Source organism: Ambystoma mexicanum, chromosome 5p, assembly GCF_040938575.1.
Source record: "Ambystoma mexicanum isolate Mex_15411 chromosome 5p, UKY_AmexF1_1, whole genome shotgun sequence".
NCBI lineage: Eukaryota > Metazoa > Chordata > Amphibia > Caudata > Ambystomatidae > Ambystoma > Ambystoma mexicanum.
The window spans coordinates 975,309,389-975,326,183 of NC_090930.1; the positions used below are offsets into that span (position 1 = coordinate 975,309,389).

A 16,795-nucleotide genomic window follows, 5' to 3' on the forward strand; every position below is an offset into this window, starting at 1 on the left:
CGGTGAGAGCCAAAATGGATTTGAACTCAAGATACATTCATCAGCGAATTTTGGGGGTTATTTATTGGACAACAGTGAAAATGAAAGAGCAGGGTTTCATAGAGTCGGATTTATGTTAGGGGTGCTCTCCTTCAAAAGGAACTTATCTGCATATGCTGTGGGAATGTGATAGACTACTGAATTTTTGGAAGGAGGTCATGGATCGGGTAGATCTAGTGATAGGTAGGTTGTTCCCTCGAACTTTCATGTCTGCAGTTTTTCTCTCAAATGAAGACAGAGGTCTGGAAATCTGTGGTGCGTCTGAATGGATTGATAGGGCATTGTTAATGGCAATAAAACAGATTATGAGAGTGTGGAAGTCACATAAGAAGCCACATACTGATAGTTGGGTGGTGGATATGCGCACACTTTCAAAGTATGAAAGGTCTCGAGCATCTCGGCTTCATCGAGAGGCTGAATACTGTGAAAATTGGGATTCTAATGATTTGAGTAAGGTATAGCTTTAATAAGCTTGGTGGAATATGGGAATTGGGAAGGGGGGTTTATGTGATGTGTTTTTGTTTTTAGTTTGTGTATGTGGGTAAATGTTGTTTGTGCTGTCAAAGTTTCAATTGGAATGTGAGGGGGGGATTTTGCGACGAGGGATTACTGTTAACAGACGGTTGTTATTTAACAAAGGAAATGTTAAGTAAATTGTTACTTTTCTGACTCTCACCAATATGTTTTGATGTTGTTTATGGTTTGAAAATGAAATAAAGTTGAAAAAAAATTACAAAAAAAAAGGAAATATGGAGTAGACTCTGGAGCGCCAGAGGCACTGGGGGATACTGGGGGATAGGCTCTATCGCCCCCCCCTTCAACATGGTGTGACCCTCCTGTAGCAGCTTCGCCACATGCTTTTCTTGTCGAGCCACAGGAGGAATATAAGGACACTTGTGTTGGAACTCTAAGGTGTGCCCCTGCTTGATAACGTCCAGCACCCATCTGTCCATGGTGATAGTCTTCCACACACTGATGAACCTAACCAGCTGGCCTCGCACTGGGGTGCACACGTGGGGGTCCTCCGCCACTGTATGCCTGTGAGCGGCCTCTGTACGCCTCTTGAATCGTGGAGCAGGAAGGTTGCCTATAAGGGGTGGTATACCCTCCCCCTTCCCCGCGAGGAACAAAAGGGCGACGACCGTCGCGATTGTAGAGTCTCCAGCATACGAGCCACCGTTGACGGTCTTGCCAAAAAGGTTTTCTCCATCAAACGACGTATCTACGACTTTGTACTGGACGGTCTGAAGTTGGTGGCCTTCAGCCATCCTTGCCAACGAATAGACACTCTGGTGCCCATTTGGCGGAAGCCTGTGTCCGCAATGTCCACCACCACTGTAATGGCATGGTCGGAGGCCACCTCCCCCTCCTGGAACAGGGCAAGGGCCTCAACTTTCTTGATTTCGGGCAGAAAGTCCAGAATAGGGCCGAATGTATACCATAATTCCCAGTCATAGCGAGAAAGAATGGCCAGGGCACTAGCAGCCTTGAGGTTTTACTATTGGGTTAGCAGGTTTTTCTTCTTACCTCTTTGCTTTAGTTTCTGTTGTCAGCATCTAGGACCATTCTGGGTGCTTTCGGTGTCCTAGTCAGCAGGTTGTTGTGGTATGGTAATTATCTTCTGTAGAAGTCTAGTGGTATGTGGACATCGGTCATGGAGGTGTGCCCCCCCAGCCCTAGGGTTAGAGATGGTTAGGATAGGAAGGTTATGGTCTCTCCCTTGACTTCTAGTGGGGGGTCCCTCCCTACTGTGGTATTCCTCTGTAAACTTTGCAGTGTGTTTGTGGGCATGAGAGGTCCAAAATGTCCTCCCTACACCCACCAGTTGGGGAAGGTTAGGCAATGAATTGTAGGTCCCTCCATGGGCTTCCTGTTTCTGCCAGAATTTGTGATTTCTACTCGTTCCCTTTGGATTCTGGGGATATGAGCCATGTTTTTAGTCATTTTCTAAATTCCAGATGATCCTTGTATTGCGTATGTTTTTCTGTAGGGAAATTCCAGGTTTTAGTAGCGAGGTGTGAGAAAGCTGCTCCCAAATTTTCTTTTATTGTATGGTTTTGGTTCTAGGCGAATGTCGTAGCTATATCCGAGTGGTCTTGCTGGATGGTAGATAGCTATTTTTTTCTTCAGTAACTCTGCTCCTCAGCCATGGATTGCTCTGTGTGTTATGCACATTGTTTTGAACCTTATTTGCCGTTTTATCGGCAGCCAGTGTAGCATTTTCAGTGCTGGGCTAATGTGTTCTCTTCGTGGTAGTTTGAGCAGGAGTCTGGCCGCTGTGTTTTGGATACGCTGAAGTTTCTTTAATAGGCGTTCTGGCATCCCTAGATATAGGCTGTTGGCGTAGTCTACTCTGGACATGAGTGCGATGATGGTGGATGTTTTGTGGGTGAAGGAGAGGAACGGTAGGGTCCTTTTTACTGTGTACAGGAGGAAAAAGCATTTCTTGATTATAGCATTTACTTGTGGCTCAAGTGTTAGTTCGTTGTCCATGAGGACTCCGAGGTTCTTTACTGTTGATGGTCTCGGTGCTGTTCATAGTTCTGTTGGCCATGGGATGTAGTGATGGATTTTCATAACCATTATTTCTGTTTTGCCAGGGTTGAGTATGGGGTTGTTTGTGTTCATCCAGCCATTGAGTTCTTGTAGGCATTCTTGCAGGTTTGTGTTTTCTTCTTTGTAGATGATCTGCGTGTCATCAGCGTAGTTGTAGCATGTGAGACCGTGTCTTTTAATGAGCTTGATTAGTGGAGCCAGGTATATGTTGAAGAGCAGCAGAGGTAGGGAGGATCCTTGTGGTACTCCACAGGTGGATTTGAAGGGTTTGATCCAGACATTTTCTGTTCTATATGCTAAGAAAGATTTAATCCAGTTTAAGGCTAGGTCGGGGATTCCTATTTCTTCCAATCTCCTGATGAGGATGTCATGGTTGACTGTCAAATGCTGCTGAGAGATCCAGAAGTATTAGAGCTGCACTTGCGTCGGAGTTTGCATTAGCCTTCGGGATGTCCCAGATTGAGAGCAGTGCTTTTTCTATTCCCCTCATCGGTCTGAAGCCTACTTATGGCTGGTCCAGCAGAAGGTGTTCTTCTATGTAATCTTGTAGTCTTCTATATGCATAGGTTTTGAGCAGTTTTGGCGGATAGGGGATGTTTGAGATGGGTCTGTAGTTGTCGAGGTCTTCCACGCTGCCAGTTGTGTGTTTGAGGAGCAGCTTAATGTATGCCGTTGAACGATTGCAGTACTTTCCCTGTTAATAGTGATTGGTTGAAAAGGTTTCTGTAGTGCTCCATGGGTGCTCCTTGCATGAGGATTGATGTGTATGGCTGGGGTGCAGGATCCATGGAGGGGGAGCAGGCTTTGTTGCAGTTTCGTACCAGCTTGACGAATGTCTCTGCTGATATATGGGGAAAGTTGTGGTTTGTTCAGACAATCCTCAGCTGGCAAGGTCATGTGCATGTTATGGTAGATTGGTTTGCTTTGTATTATTTGGTTGATGGTGCTGATTGTTCTTGAAGTGATCTGCGAGGTTGTAGCGTAGTTTCAGTGAGGTGCATTGGTGTGTTGTTGCAGGCGGGGGGCTTCTCATTTCGTTTATGATGTTAAACAGTTCTTTGAGTGTTGGCAGCTTTGGAGATTTGGTTGTCGCAGAATTTCATTTTGGCCTTGTGCATTTACTTTTTGAATGAGTGGATTTGTCGTTGGAATTGTAATTTATTTGCCTGGTCGTATTTTTTCCTCCCCTCTAGTTCAAGAGTCTTGTTTTGCCTTTAATGCAGCTGAGAAGCGGGTTAAACCATTTTGCCGTTGCTCTTTTGTGTGATGCAGTGAAAGCTTTTTCCTTGGAGATGTCGTCGATCCACTTGTGCAGTAGTTCTGTTTTTTGTGGCGGTCAGCTTCGTCCAGGGCAGTTCCATTAGGTTTCTAGCTTTGACGGTCCTCCAGTTTCTTTTTATGATGGTCAGTTTGTCTGGTTGTTTGGCTGTTGTCCCGGGTAGCGTGATTACGACAGGTGATGAGGTGGTCGCTCCAGAGGATCTGTATTGGTGGTGCCATGGTGATGAGGTTTTTGTTGGCGAAGATTGCTTCTAGTGTATGACCCGCCGTGTGAGTTGCTCCTTTGACTAGCTGATGTAGTTTCATTGTCTTCAATTGTTTTGCTAGTTATTTTTGTGAGTTAGCAGTTTCTTCTTAAAACCAGATGTTGAAGTCTCCCAGGATTATCATCATCATCATCATGTGTTCCTGCTCGATGGCTTGGTTGGTAATGGCTTCTGTGAAGGCATCCACAAAGGTCGCATCATGTGTCAGTGGTCTGTAAACTGAACTTTGGAGGTTTGTTTTTGGGTTTGCCGTTAGGTGAACGATTAGGAATTCGCAGTTTGTTGCTTAGTGGTTCATTAGTTTTAAATTTTCAGGTGTTCCTTGTAAGCTACTACCAGTTCTCGTCCTTTATTTTTTCTGTTTGCCTGTGAGCACTTGAAGTTGTCAGTGAGGCAGCTGTGGAGTGTGATTTTGTAGTTTTCATCTAGCCAAGTTCCCCCATTGCACAGGAGGTCAACAATCTCTGTGGCATGTTTGGACATTGATCTTGCATCGATTAGGTTACAATGGATCTTTGACGGTGTTATGTTTATTTTCTGACAGTTTTGTCTTGCAGTAGTTCTGTTTTGCTTACACAAATTGATTGGAGCTCCATGGGCTTTGCTTCATTGTTGAATTGTTCTGTTAGATTAATAGCTGTGTTTGAGAAATCTTCTACTTCATCTTCTATGTTTTGATGTAGTTGACGACACTGCCCTTGTGTTTTTGATGTATATGGATTTAGGGCATGGATTTCGATCCTCTGTCTTCTCAGATCTTCTCTGTTCCTGCGAGGTTCCAACAGGTTTTCGGTCTGCCTAGAACTGCCAGTGGCATTGGGGTGTTGGTGTGGAGGCAGTTGCGAGGTACAGTGTTAGATATTGGGATTTTTCTCTTCTCATGACGTTTGTTCTGTTGATCATGGTGTTTGTAGGGGTGTGTTATGGTTCCATGTAATAATGTCGCCACAAAAATATCGCCATGCAAAAATATTTCTGAAAAATGGTAGTTTTTTGTGGCAACATTATTGCATGGTCACCCAAATAATATCGCCACAACATTTTCCCGGCGATATTATTTACAGAGACCATATATGTGGCGATATTACCTGATACCTGTGTTATGTGTTGCAGTTTCTACTGGAAGAGGGAGCAGCTGCATTGGGATTGTTCCTTGTTTTTGTGTTTTTTGGTGGAATCCTGTGTCGGGGAATATTGTGGCCGTAGGCGGTCAGAGGGCTTGGATTTATTTTCTTTGGTCTGGGTTCAGGGGCTGTAGCCGACCTGTAGGTTCTCTTGTGGTTTGGATGGTGTAGAGTCTTGTCCTTTTGCCTTGCGATTGCGCTGTGCACTATGCAGCTTCGCTTCTTTTGTACATAGTTATAATCCGGGCTAGTTGTGATATTGTGGGCTGCTGTAGTAGATTGGCTGGGGTGTCTGCATATGAGTGATTTTTTTAGATGTTTGGGGGATTCTGGGCTAGGGTTGTTCTAGGGTGGAGGTAGTTTGCTGGGGGTTTCCATGGTGGCTGCCTAAATAGTGGATTTGAGTTTTGTATCTCCCTTTCCTGTGGGTGGAGGGTCTCAGTGCAGCAGTGTTTGGATATTAAGCATTGGAGAGATGGTAGACAGTTGGGTTATCAGTCGGATGTGGGAGGTGAATGACCTGACCTTAGTTGGGTAGTGATCAAGCTATGTTTAGTTGCTTTCAGCGGGTAGCTGGATGTTCCTGGACAGTTGGTGAAGGCCTAGGACTCACAAAATGGCAGATATAAACAGTTGAATTTGAGATGCCTAGACAGTAGGGGGAAGTCCTAGGCTTCAGGATATAGAGGCCATTTAAGTGCACTTGGATTCCCACTTGTTTTCCCAGAAGATATCACAAGCGTGTGTGCTTGGTGCAATTATTGCATGTTTTGGTTGTTTACGGTGAGTTGAGCGTGAACGTGGCTATTAGTACCTGAAAGTTGTGCCTACCTTATCAGTTGATGCTGGTTGACGGCCATCTAGTCCCCGTCTGGCAGGTGCGGACACTGGAAACTGTCGCGGCAGCTTGTGGAGTGTCTTGGTCACCACCCAGATGAGTGCAGGTGGGACGCAAGCTAGTGTTAGTTGTCTAGATGTGACGCAATGCTAGTCTTCACAAATCTTGTAGCAGAGTGTGCTGCATGGCTAAACTTCACCAGGACAGAATGTGAATGCCTAAATTGGAGGCACAGCAGAAGTGCAAACACCTAGATTTGACGTATCTGAATAGATAGAGAACGCCCAAGTATGGGACACAACAGTGAATAACACCACTGAGTTTGTTACACAGGAGTGAAGGGGTATTCTTTAATAGTTGGCTGATTTTGGTATGCTTATGTTGTGTAGGTAATAAGAGGCAGGACCTTTTGGGATAGAGTAATTGCTGTATTCCACAAAGGCAGAGACACACCTGACTATTGCAACCAATTACAAGGGGGAGGGTGGGGATAGGAAGAAAGCCAGAAATAAACAAAAGGACTACACCCCAGGGACTGCACACTAGATGCAGGCCAGCTCAGAAAGACAGGGCAGAGGGCTTGGGGGGCTCAGAGATGGGGCAGGCCCCTGTGTGAGGGGCAGCCGCTGCTGTATTTCCAACACTAGTGTGTTCAATGTCGTCAGAATTTCCAAAAACATGCCCCTTGGCTGAGGATTGACAGGAGCACTCGGTGTAGGGTCCAGGCTGATACGCCTCCTCCAGTGCAGGGAAGAACAGGGATCACCTCGAGGGGATCTCCACGCCCCCAAGAGACAGTTCAATGACCACCTTCGTGGTCCGAATAATAGTCCTAGGGTGGATTATCGTCACCTTCGTCGGAGCTCGTGTAGTTTTGCATCGGTTTGTCTGGAGCCACTCATTGCCCCTGTACCCCTCAGAGTCAGCAGGAGGGTCCTACCCTTTTCCTTCTCCAGAGACTTCTGGAGTGGAATGGCAAGGGGAGTTGTCCTCATCCCTGGGGTGCCAGTTGTCTTAGTGGGCGCTGCCGCAGCTGCTTTACACTGTTGACGGTAGGGACAGTGGCCAGTGCGCCCCTTCAATGAAGACGTGACGGATTGTCGACAGGGTGGTAGCAGTCGCCTACGTCGACGGAGTTAAGGTCCCAGACGATTAAGTTGTCCTTGGAGGCTGAGCAGCCGATAGCGTGGACTTGGACCATGGTGTCACCAAAGGGGGCAGCAAAGGACCACCTTTAGATCTCTTTTTGCCGGTTTGTCCGCCGATGGTAGGCGCAGCTTTGACGAAGTCAGGGACTTTCTCTTAGAGGGAGCACCCCTCACAGGTAGGCTCACCATTGAAGTAGTTGGTGACGGTGACCGCGCCCTACCCAAGCTGGGACCCGCAGCAGTGGCAAACCCAGTGGGGCTAGTTTTGTGCAGCAAGGCTTTCGTTTGGACCCCCCACGTTCGGACATCCTCAAAGGTCTTTGACCTCTTCTCTGATGGAGTTCCCTCGTGGGAGCGGCTGGTTCTGGGTGAGTTATGACCCGGAAGCAGAGTCAGGTCTTGCCCGACTTGAGCCAGGCTGCCAGCCTGCTGTGGCGATCCTTATTTATTTTGTTTGAAAACCCACGGCAGACCTCAAATCCCCAATCATGGTCTGGATGCAAGCAATACACCCATTTATGGTGTTGATTCTAGACATACATATTCCTCAATCCACACTTCGTGCAGAGTTTGAGGCAGCATCTGTTCTCCTCAGCCATGGTCAAAAGGCACAAAGTAGCCCTGGTCGCAACTTCGATGGAAGATCCGATGTAGGATGATCTTCGCCGACAGTGGGTCCCCACTGCCGGTAATCAACCTTCAGTCGAACAATTAAGCAATTTATCAAAAAACTCAACACAAAAATAACTAGGAGAGCAAGAAAAGGACGCCCAACACTGAAGCGTGCAGTACAAGTCTGTAGATGGCCACCAGGGGTGGATCTTATGGAGAGGACTAATATTGGATGGGGGCAGTATGACTCAGAGTCCAGCGATTGGTATAGAGAAAAAAATGCAGTTCAGTCTAAAGCAAAACCGTTTTCTTTTTACCGAGGATTCCCGGTTCCATGTGTTAATATCCCAGCAAAAATATTGCGATACAAAAAATTGCCATATTTTTGCAGCGATATAGGCATGGACCCTGTGGGGGACACCCCCTCAACCTTTTTAAATGTGCGGGGGGACACCCCTGCAGGCCCCGCTCCCACAAATTATCCCCTCCAAAAATATCGCCTATGGCGTTCCAGACGACCAAATATACAGCAATATTTTTGGTGGGGATAATATGCAGGGCTACCGGATTCCCAGCCTGATGACGGGGAAGATTCATGATCATGTGAATCCCGCCAGACCCTATGCTGGAGAAAAGAGTAAAACATGTTGATCAATGTAGATACAGAAAATGCATGTATGTAAATTGATATGTCACCTTTAAATTGTAATTATTGTTATGGGAAAATGGATGCGAGCTGTATCTATGCCTACCACCTATACACAAGATGCTGGCCAGTTATCAAGGGGTCGAGTTTGAGAAAATTGGTAAAGGGAAGGGGCTGGAGGGAAACATTGGCACGTTTTATCCCAATAATTGAGCAAATGAGATGAAGCTAAATTTGTTGAGTACATCAAAGATAGAAGAACAAGTTACTTACCCCTGGTACGATCTTTCAACTGGATGTTCCTCCAACGCATTCCTCATCTTTGACATGTAATGTCCAACTTCGGAAAACATTTTCGGCAGAGGGCGCCCTGCGTCGATCGTGTTGAGTTGATGTCCCTCGAAGGCCTCCGTCGAGGGTGACATCATCAGATGTTATAAGAGCATGCACAGCGTCCGTTGGCCACAGTTCGGTTTTTCACCTTCTCGTGTAGCAGAGATGCCCATAAATACGGACATGACAGTACTCAGCATTGGTGGAACGAAAGCTGCAATAGCATGAGAAATTCGACAGAGGGGTAGGTTGGGAGGGCGACGAGGAATAGGTTGGAGGAACATCCAGTCAAAAGATTGTTAGCAGGGTAAATAACTTGCTCTTCAAATGGATTGTGTCCTCCAACATATTCCTCATCTTTGACAGACTCCCAAAGCAGTATACATGATTGGAGGAGGGTGAAGAATTCATCTAGGCAGAATTTTAAAGGGCACAGTAAAGTACTGCCTTACCAAAAGCAACATCTTGAGCATGGGAAGTTCCGAATAGGGACACCCCTTTGTAGGGCTGTCTATGTGGCCATGGCCCTGGTGGAATGAGCCTGTAAGCCCTCAGGAGGGTCTTTGCCTGCTAGTATGTAGCATTCAGAAATAGTGAGGATGATCCATCTAGACAAGGTCTGTTTGGAAATAGTCTGGCCTAGTTTGTGTCCTGTATACCCCACAAAGAGCTGGTTGGCCACTCTCAATTTTGACATTCCCATTGGTTAATTATACCCTGTTTCGGGTCTAGCAACCCGCTCGCCGCCACCACCTGCTTCATTTACTTCCAGGAAGCAGGTGAGTGCAGCCGTCCCCATTGCAACCCCATTTGGCCACAAAAAAGTGCCCCCAGGCCTCATGCGCCTCCATAGTCCCCGGCGACCATTTCCTGGTCTTCCCTCTCCCTCCCACTTCCCAACCCGCCCACCGCTTCCCATTGGTTAATTATACCCCATTGTTTCAGGTCTAGCAACCCGCTCGCTGCCACCTACCCTCCTCCCCCCTCCACCCCGCCCTGCGATTGGTGCTATTGAAGGTCTTAACCGACCTTCCCTGGGCAGCCCTCTGCCCGGCATCCCCTGTGGCTAAAGGCCCCGAGGCAAAGGGCGGCTCCAAGATGTGTCTGAAGGTGTCCGCAGGGGAAGCCAGACACCAACAAAACTGTGTGTGGCATGGGTGGGGTGTAGGGCAATTACTCTACTCCAGAAAGTCCCTGTCACTCTACCTTACCTTTCATAGCGTAGACTGCCATAGACCTAAACAATACATACTTAGGAAGACTTGTGACCACTGTAAATGGATTGTAAATGTTGCCTTGTGATGCATATTCTAGTGCCACACATTTAGGGAACTGAACTTTAGCTTGCGTCGCATCTAGATAGAAATGGAATTCTTAACATGCACCACACTTAGAATTCTGAACCCTAGCTTGCGCCACAACTAGATAGAAATATGATTGTCAGCCTGTACCGCACCTAGAAGGAATCCCATAATTGCAAGGACAGCAATGCCAACTAACCAACCAACTAACAATTCCATCCCTCTGCATAGACCTCTCAAACTCTAACCAAACACAACCACAAGCCTAAAACGCAGCAATCCGCACAAACTTCACAACAATGCAACAACAAAACAAACGACACATAGACTTGCACAACACCACACGAGGACTACGGACCGTAAAACACCCCAAGCCCAGCCAACGGACCCACCGGGCTGAGGCTGCCAACAGCACATCACTGCTCTTGCACTTTTCCGCTTATTCCCACTAACCCACCCCTTCTCCTCCCCTTTTTCAGAGCCGCCAGGGGACCACTTCGGTGCTGATAGTGTGTGGTACAAATGTCCTTTAACATTAACATTCTGGAAACATAAAAGCTTAATGCTCTCCTAGGGTCCAATCTCTGAAACCTTTCCTCTTCATTACTAGGATGGGGTGGAGGATGGAAGGCCGGTAGCACAATTTTCTGACTTAAGTGAAAGTCCGAAACTACCATAGGCAAGAAGGAGGGTTTTACCCTTCACACAACCCTGTCCTTGTGGAATATAGTAAAAAGGGTGGCTTGGAAGAAAGTGCCTGCAACTCGCTCACTCTACGGGCAGATGTTATAGCAACCAACAGTATTGTCTTAAAGGTTAACAACCTTAATGGACATGTGTGCAAAGGTTCAAATGGTGCACACATCAGGAGTTTCAAAACCAGGTTGAGGTCCCAAACTGGAACCTGAAAAGTAGATGGAGGGAACACATTTGTGAACCCTTTTAGAAATTGAATTACCAATGGGATATTGAAATAGGAGCATTCCTGTGATGAGCGTTTGGCGATCGAAAGCGCAGCCGAGTAACCCCTAAGGGTGCAAACCAAGACCTTTTTGTGCTAATGAAAGCAAAAATAATAAAACATCTGGAGTTGTACATTGAAAAGGAACAACATTCTTTTCTCTGCATCAGTCGCAAAACTTACTCCAACGGCAACAGTACAGAGATTTTGTTGCTGGCCTTCTGGCCGAAAGCAACACCTCCATTACGTCATCCGGGAGGTCCCAATCTTTGTATCTCAACCTTTCAGAAACCAAGCGTGAAGGTTGAGAGTTTTGACCTGTTGATGGAGAACCTGACCCTCCTCTCACGAGAGAAGATCTTCTTGCTGTGGCCCATCCCGGGGCAATCAGGATCATGCGTCTCAACCTCCCGATTACCTGAGGAATGATGGGATTGGACGAAGCGCATACAATAGTGGGAATTCCCAGTCCACCACGAACGTGTCTCCTAGAGCGCCTCTTGCAGGAAATTCCCTTGAGCAGTACAGCTCGCACTTGCATTTGACACCGCTCGCAAACAGATCCACTTGAGGGGATCCCCAAAGGGTGAAGATCTCTTGAAGAATTTCCTGAGCTAGTTCCCACTCATGGGAGACTGCGCTCTGCCTGCGCAGAGCGTCCGCCGCCGTGTGTTAGGCAGAATCCTGTGCAGTTCCCTTGGGCACCACTGCAAAAAGATTAAGACTACAGGAGTAAGCAGTAAACCTGGTAGTAAATTGGTAGCAGTCTGTACCAGCCAGATTTACCTGGTAGCTGTGGCGGAGCAGTCCGACTTCTCTCAAGAAGAGTTAGGCAGTATACAGAGGATACACAATACGGCCAAAAACACAGTAGAACAAGCAAACACGGACCAGAGCTTTGTATCAAAAGTATAGAATTATTTATTTAACACTTTAGAAAATACACTAGCACTATTAATCAAAAGCAAGTTCCAACACAATCAGAAAAGTATTTACACCTCCCTTAGCAATTACTAGACAAGTCCAAGTTAAAACACCACTTTTTGTCAAAACAGAGGTGAGCGCGTAACTCAGATGGCACTCCAATAATTAGGTTAACGGGAGAGAAAAAGGCAGGTCATAAAAATAAAACAGTTCCCAACACTTTTAAGAGACAAAATCAAGTTACCGAAGGCAGGGTATACTGTAGAGCCAAAGTTCATAGGCTAGGCCCACTTTGAATGAAGCAAGGCCAAACGTGCCCAAGATCACACGGTTTAGCAATGCATTCAAATCTTTGGAGAAATGTTCAAAAGAGGTTGGGGTGGTTTGTAAGACAAAGTTAGAAGGTCTGGGGGCCAACCCAGTTGGAAAGCCAAGGATTTAAAGGGACTTTGGGCAAACCGAAGAAAGGGAGGCCAGGTAGAACACAGTACCTTAAAGCGTGAGGAAGCTCCAGCGGTAGCAGTTGTTCCTGGTAGCGGGTGCAGTTCGTGGTTTCGACCAGGGGAAGAGAGGATCTCGTCGAGGAGAAAACTTGGAGTTGTTGCACTGCCCAGAGAAGAAACCAGCCGCAGAGTTAGTCAGTGAAAAGGTGCGTTCCTGGTATACGCGGTCACAGTGGTGCAGCTCTGCTATCCGGCCGTCGGGGTGCTTGGCACGGGCGATTCGACAAAGAGATATCCTGGAAGGCGAAATGGAGAACTGGTTGATGCCACCAGCTCAGAGGAAGAAGACTCTTTCAGCAGAAGATCTTCTCTTGTCGTCGGGGAAGTGGTGATGTCGTTGCAGCAGGGCTCCACCGGTGGTGTCGTCGTTGCAGATGGCTCAGCTTCTCCCCTCTTTGGATTTCTTAGGTCCTGTGGCGACTGTTCCAGTCCCAAAAGCCCTACTTTTATGCAGTAATACCCCCATTCAACAGCCTAGCTGTCACTCAAACATGCTAAGTGGTGAGCCGGGCGGCTCACCACTGGCCCAATCAGAACAGAGTGTGACTTGGCTTGCTAAGGCAACGCAGTCCAGGGTGCTAATTCCCCCACCCACACATCCTGTGGAACCCAGACAGAGTGGCACCAGTTGGAGGGCTTCTGTGAAGAAGCCTGCCAAAAAGTGGAACAAAGAGCCCGACCTTGGTTGGAGTTACAGAGACGGAGACGAACGCCATTTTAGAAAAGAGTTCTGGCAAAAAGACCCAACCGGTGATTTAATATTAAATAAATGAAACTGGCGGTATCTTTAACATTGCACCAAAAAGTGGTGCGTTTAAAATCGATGGGAAAATCCCATAGGAAATATTCTGGTGGAATATTTTGTGTGGTAACCACTGCCACCAGCCAGAAACTCGACATGGGGGACTGGACAGTGCCCCCTTGGAAAAAGACCCAGAGGCAATCGTATTAACCCCTTCCAGTACTTCCACAATATGATGGTTTGTACTGGTTCTGTTCACAATTTTGGACTAGTAAAGTCAATGGTGACTTTACACGTCCTGGGAGACAGTAGTCAGTCCCAGGGTATGGAGTCTCTGTTTGGGGGTCACTATGACACCCCTGTGTTACTGCACTGAGGGTGCTGTGTAACACATACACAAAAACAGATGATATTCTATGGAGTAAAAAACCCATAGCCCATAAGCACACAAAAAGTCAAAGACATACCTCAAATCATGCCTAAGAGTGGGAGGATAATAGTCTCACTCTTAGCAGGAGAAAAAAAAACAAACCCCAAAAATCCAGCAAAGCTGCTGGGGGACTCACTAGATTTGGGACATTAGCCTTATAAGAGAATTCTCCCTAACACCGTGTTCTCCTGCCTGGCTAGATAGACTGCTGATAGGGAGATTCCCTCTTGAATAGCCCAATACCAGAGCTGCATTGCCCCTCTGCACAGTGGTAGTGACCCTACGCCTCCTCTCTTGTTGAGGTAGGGCATGGCTGCTGTGTTGTCCGTCATTATCAGGACATTCTTTCCCCGCACAGATGGCAGAAAAGCCTTCAGAGCTAGTCTGGTTGCTCTCAGCTCCAAACAATTGATGTGTAGTTTGGATTCCGATGGAGACCAACCACCGCTGATTGTCAGATTGTTGATGTGAGCTCCCCACCCCGTGAGTGAGGCGTCCGTAACTACAGTTATCTCTGGCCATGGTTGCCAAAAGTGTTCTCCCTTCAGAATATTTTCCTCGCAGGCCAACCACATAAGATCATGTGAGACTCTGGCTGGTATCTGAAGTTGGTCCGACATCTTTCCTGAGAACTGAACCATTGTGTTCTGAGAGTCCACTGAAGGGATCGCATCCTCAGATGGGCCTCTGGTACCAGAAAAATGCAGGATGCCATGAGGCCGAGCAACCGCAAGAATTTGAAGGCCGGAAGACTCTGGGCACTCTGGAATTTGTTTACCATCTGCAGAATGTCTTGAGCACTCAACTTGGGTGGCGAGCACTTTCCCAAGGATGTGTCTAATACAGCCCCAATGTACTGACTGGAGCTGTTGAGAAGGTGTCATATGGGACTTCTTGAAATTGAGATAGAAGCCCAGTCTGTGAAGGGTGTGGCAGGTAACGTTGAGATGATACAAGGCTTGTTCGGGAGAACACGCCCTGATCAGCCAATCGTCGAGGTAGCGGTAGACGTTAAACTCCCCCTCTCCTGAGATACGCTGCCGCCACCACCACCACCACCATCAGTTTGGTGAATACCCTCAGGTGGAGGTCAACCCGAACGGCAGAACTCGAAATTGAAAGTGCGAGCCGCCAACTGCAAACCTCCAGTATTTCCTCTGCTTTCAATAGATTGTCACATGAAAATAAGCATCCCAAAAGGTCCAATGACACCAACCAATCCTTGCGTTGGAGGGCTTGAAGGTTCTGAGAAACCGTGACCATCTTGAATTTGTCTTTCCTGAGAAAAAGTCCAAGATGGGTCTCAGTCCTCCATCCTTTTTGGGGATAAAAAAATAAGGGGAATACCAACCCTTGTTTCTCTCCGCTACAGGCACTGGTTCTATAGCACCCTTCTCAGCAGGGTCAATATTTCCTGCACAAGGAGCAGATCTGGAATCCTCAAAGAGTTTTTTCCCCCGGGAGGATTGGACTGATGCTTCTTTATAAAAAGAGTGCAGTAACCGTGAGCTATAGTCTCCAGAGCCCAAGCAATCTGAAGTAATGTCTCGCCATTCTTCTAGATGCTGAGATAATCTGCCCCCCACTGGTGAGCTGTGACTCAAGCCTTCAGAGTGGTTTTGAAGCGGTTGTTGCAGAGGCCGATGGTAAATAGGCTGCTGCTTGAGCTGGCTTGGCACCCCTACCTCGTCCACGACATTTGCGTTGACCTCTTTGACTGGCCATTCCTCTCACCCTTGCAAATGAGGAGTAGTAGCGAAAAGATCTACCCCGCCAAGGTTGCCCGCTAGGGCGAAAAGGCTGAGGTTGCCCAACAGCAGTGCCTAAAGAGGTGACTGCCACCTTCGCGGTCTGCAACCTCAAGTCTCTCGTCAGCCTTCCTGCCAAAAAGATGAGACCCTTCAAATGGCATGTTGAGAAGTTAAGCCTGCACATCAGGTGCAAAACCCGACTTGGAACCACGCAAACCTGCGCATCCCAGTGCTAGAATCCAACCCAGATTGAAGGGACTCACACAAGGCGTCCTTGGCGTCCTTAATAGCCAGGAGGCCGCCCCTTTCATCCCCTTCGGAAATATGCTCTGCCGCCATAGAAATATACTCTGTGGGAGTGTATGAAAATTAGGCAATGGCACAATTGGCGTTGGCAGATTTTAATGCCATGCTCCCTGCAGAAAATATCTTTCTCACCCATTCATCTACGCGCTTATCGTCCCCATCAGGAGCGATGGTAGGGTACGCTGCCTGTTTCGAGGTAGCCATAGCTGCCTGGACAACCAGACTGTCGGGAGTGGTGTGTTTTGACATGGAGCCGGGGTCACTACTGAAGGGGAGGTATTTCCTTATAAGAGTTTTCAACAGTCTGATTAGTTTCCGGGGTCGCCCAATTCCTGGCCACCCCTTTTTGAAGTTTCACATGGAAAGGTAAGATTGGATCAGTAGGCGCACCCTGTCCGGAATGTCGGTTAGATCATCCTGATCATAAGGCGCTGGAGGTCTAGACCAGCCCAAGTACTCAACAACCTTAGACATGAGATGTCTGTATGAGGAGTCAGCATGCTCCCTTGGTTCTGGCTTGCCGAACTCCAGCTCAGGAGAGGTTTCAATACCACTAGCATTGTGCAAAGTGTCACAAAGGTCTTGTATTTTACTCTCCTCTGAAATGAGGCATTCAGGCACATTAGGAGTCCCATACTGGAGCCCAAAAGGGGCATCTTCCTGATATGACCGCTCTTCCTCCTCAAAAATGAAAGTGAGGGACTTAAAAAAAATCCTTTTTTGGTAGAGCAGTATATATCTTCTCTGGTTGAGAAGAGAGGCTTCAATATCCTCAAGACGTCGACTTGCCAATGCCTTTCTTCTTTGAGGATCACTAGGCACTGGGGGCTGAGCTGGTAAAAATTGGCACAGCTGGCATTGACTGTTTCAGCATCGATTTCAACAGTGGCGTCGATGGCAGCACAGGCCTAACGGGTCGAGGGCCCGATGGGCATCAATCAACGGCAATGGCATTGTGGGCTTGGATGACCTTGATCTCTCTCCACGTCTTGAGTGATCCTTCCATTTCTTTTCTGATCGAGGCCTTGAGGGGT

At 47.4% G+C, this 16,795-nt stretch overlaps 1 protein-coding gene across 1 annotated transcript in view; it reads right to left on the reverse strand.

Annotated features, from left to right (window-relative positions):
• Window positions 1-16,795, reverse strand: part of LOC138481343 (enoyl-CoA delta isomerase 2-like) — a 316,256-nt gene that overhangs the window by 148,627 nt on the left and 150,834 nt on the right. The gene's annotated exons all lie outside the window — the stretch shown is intronic.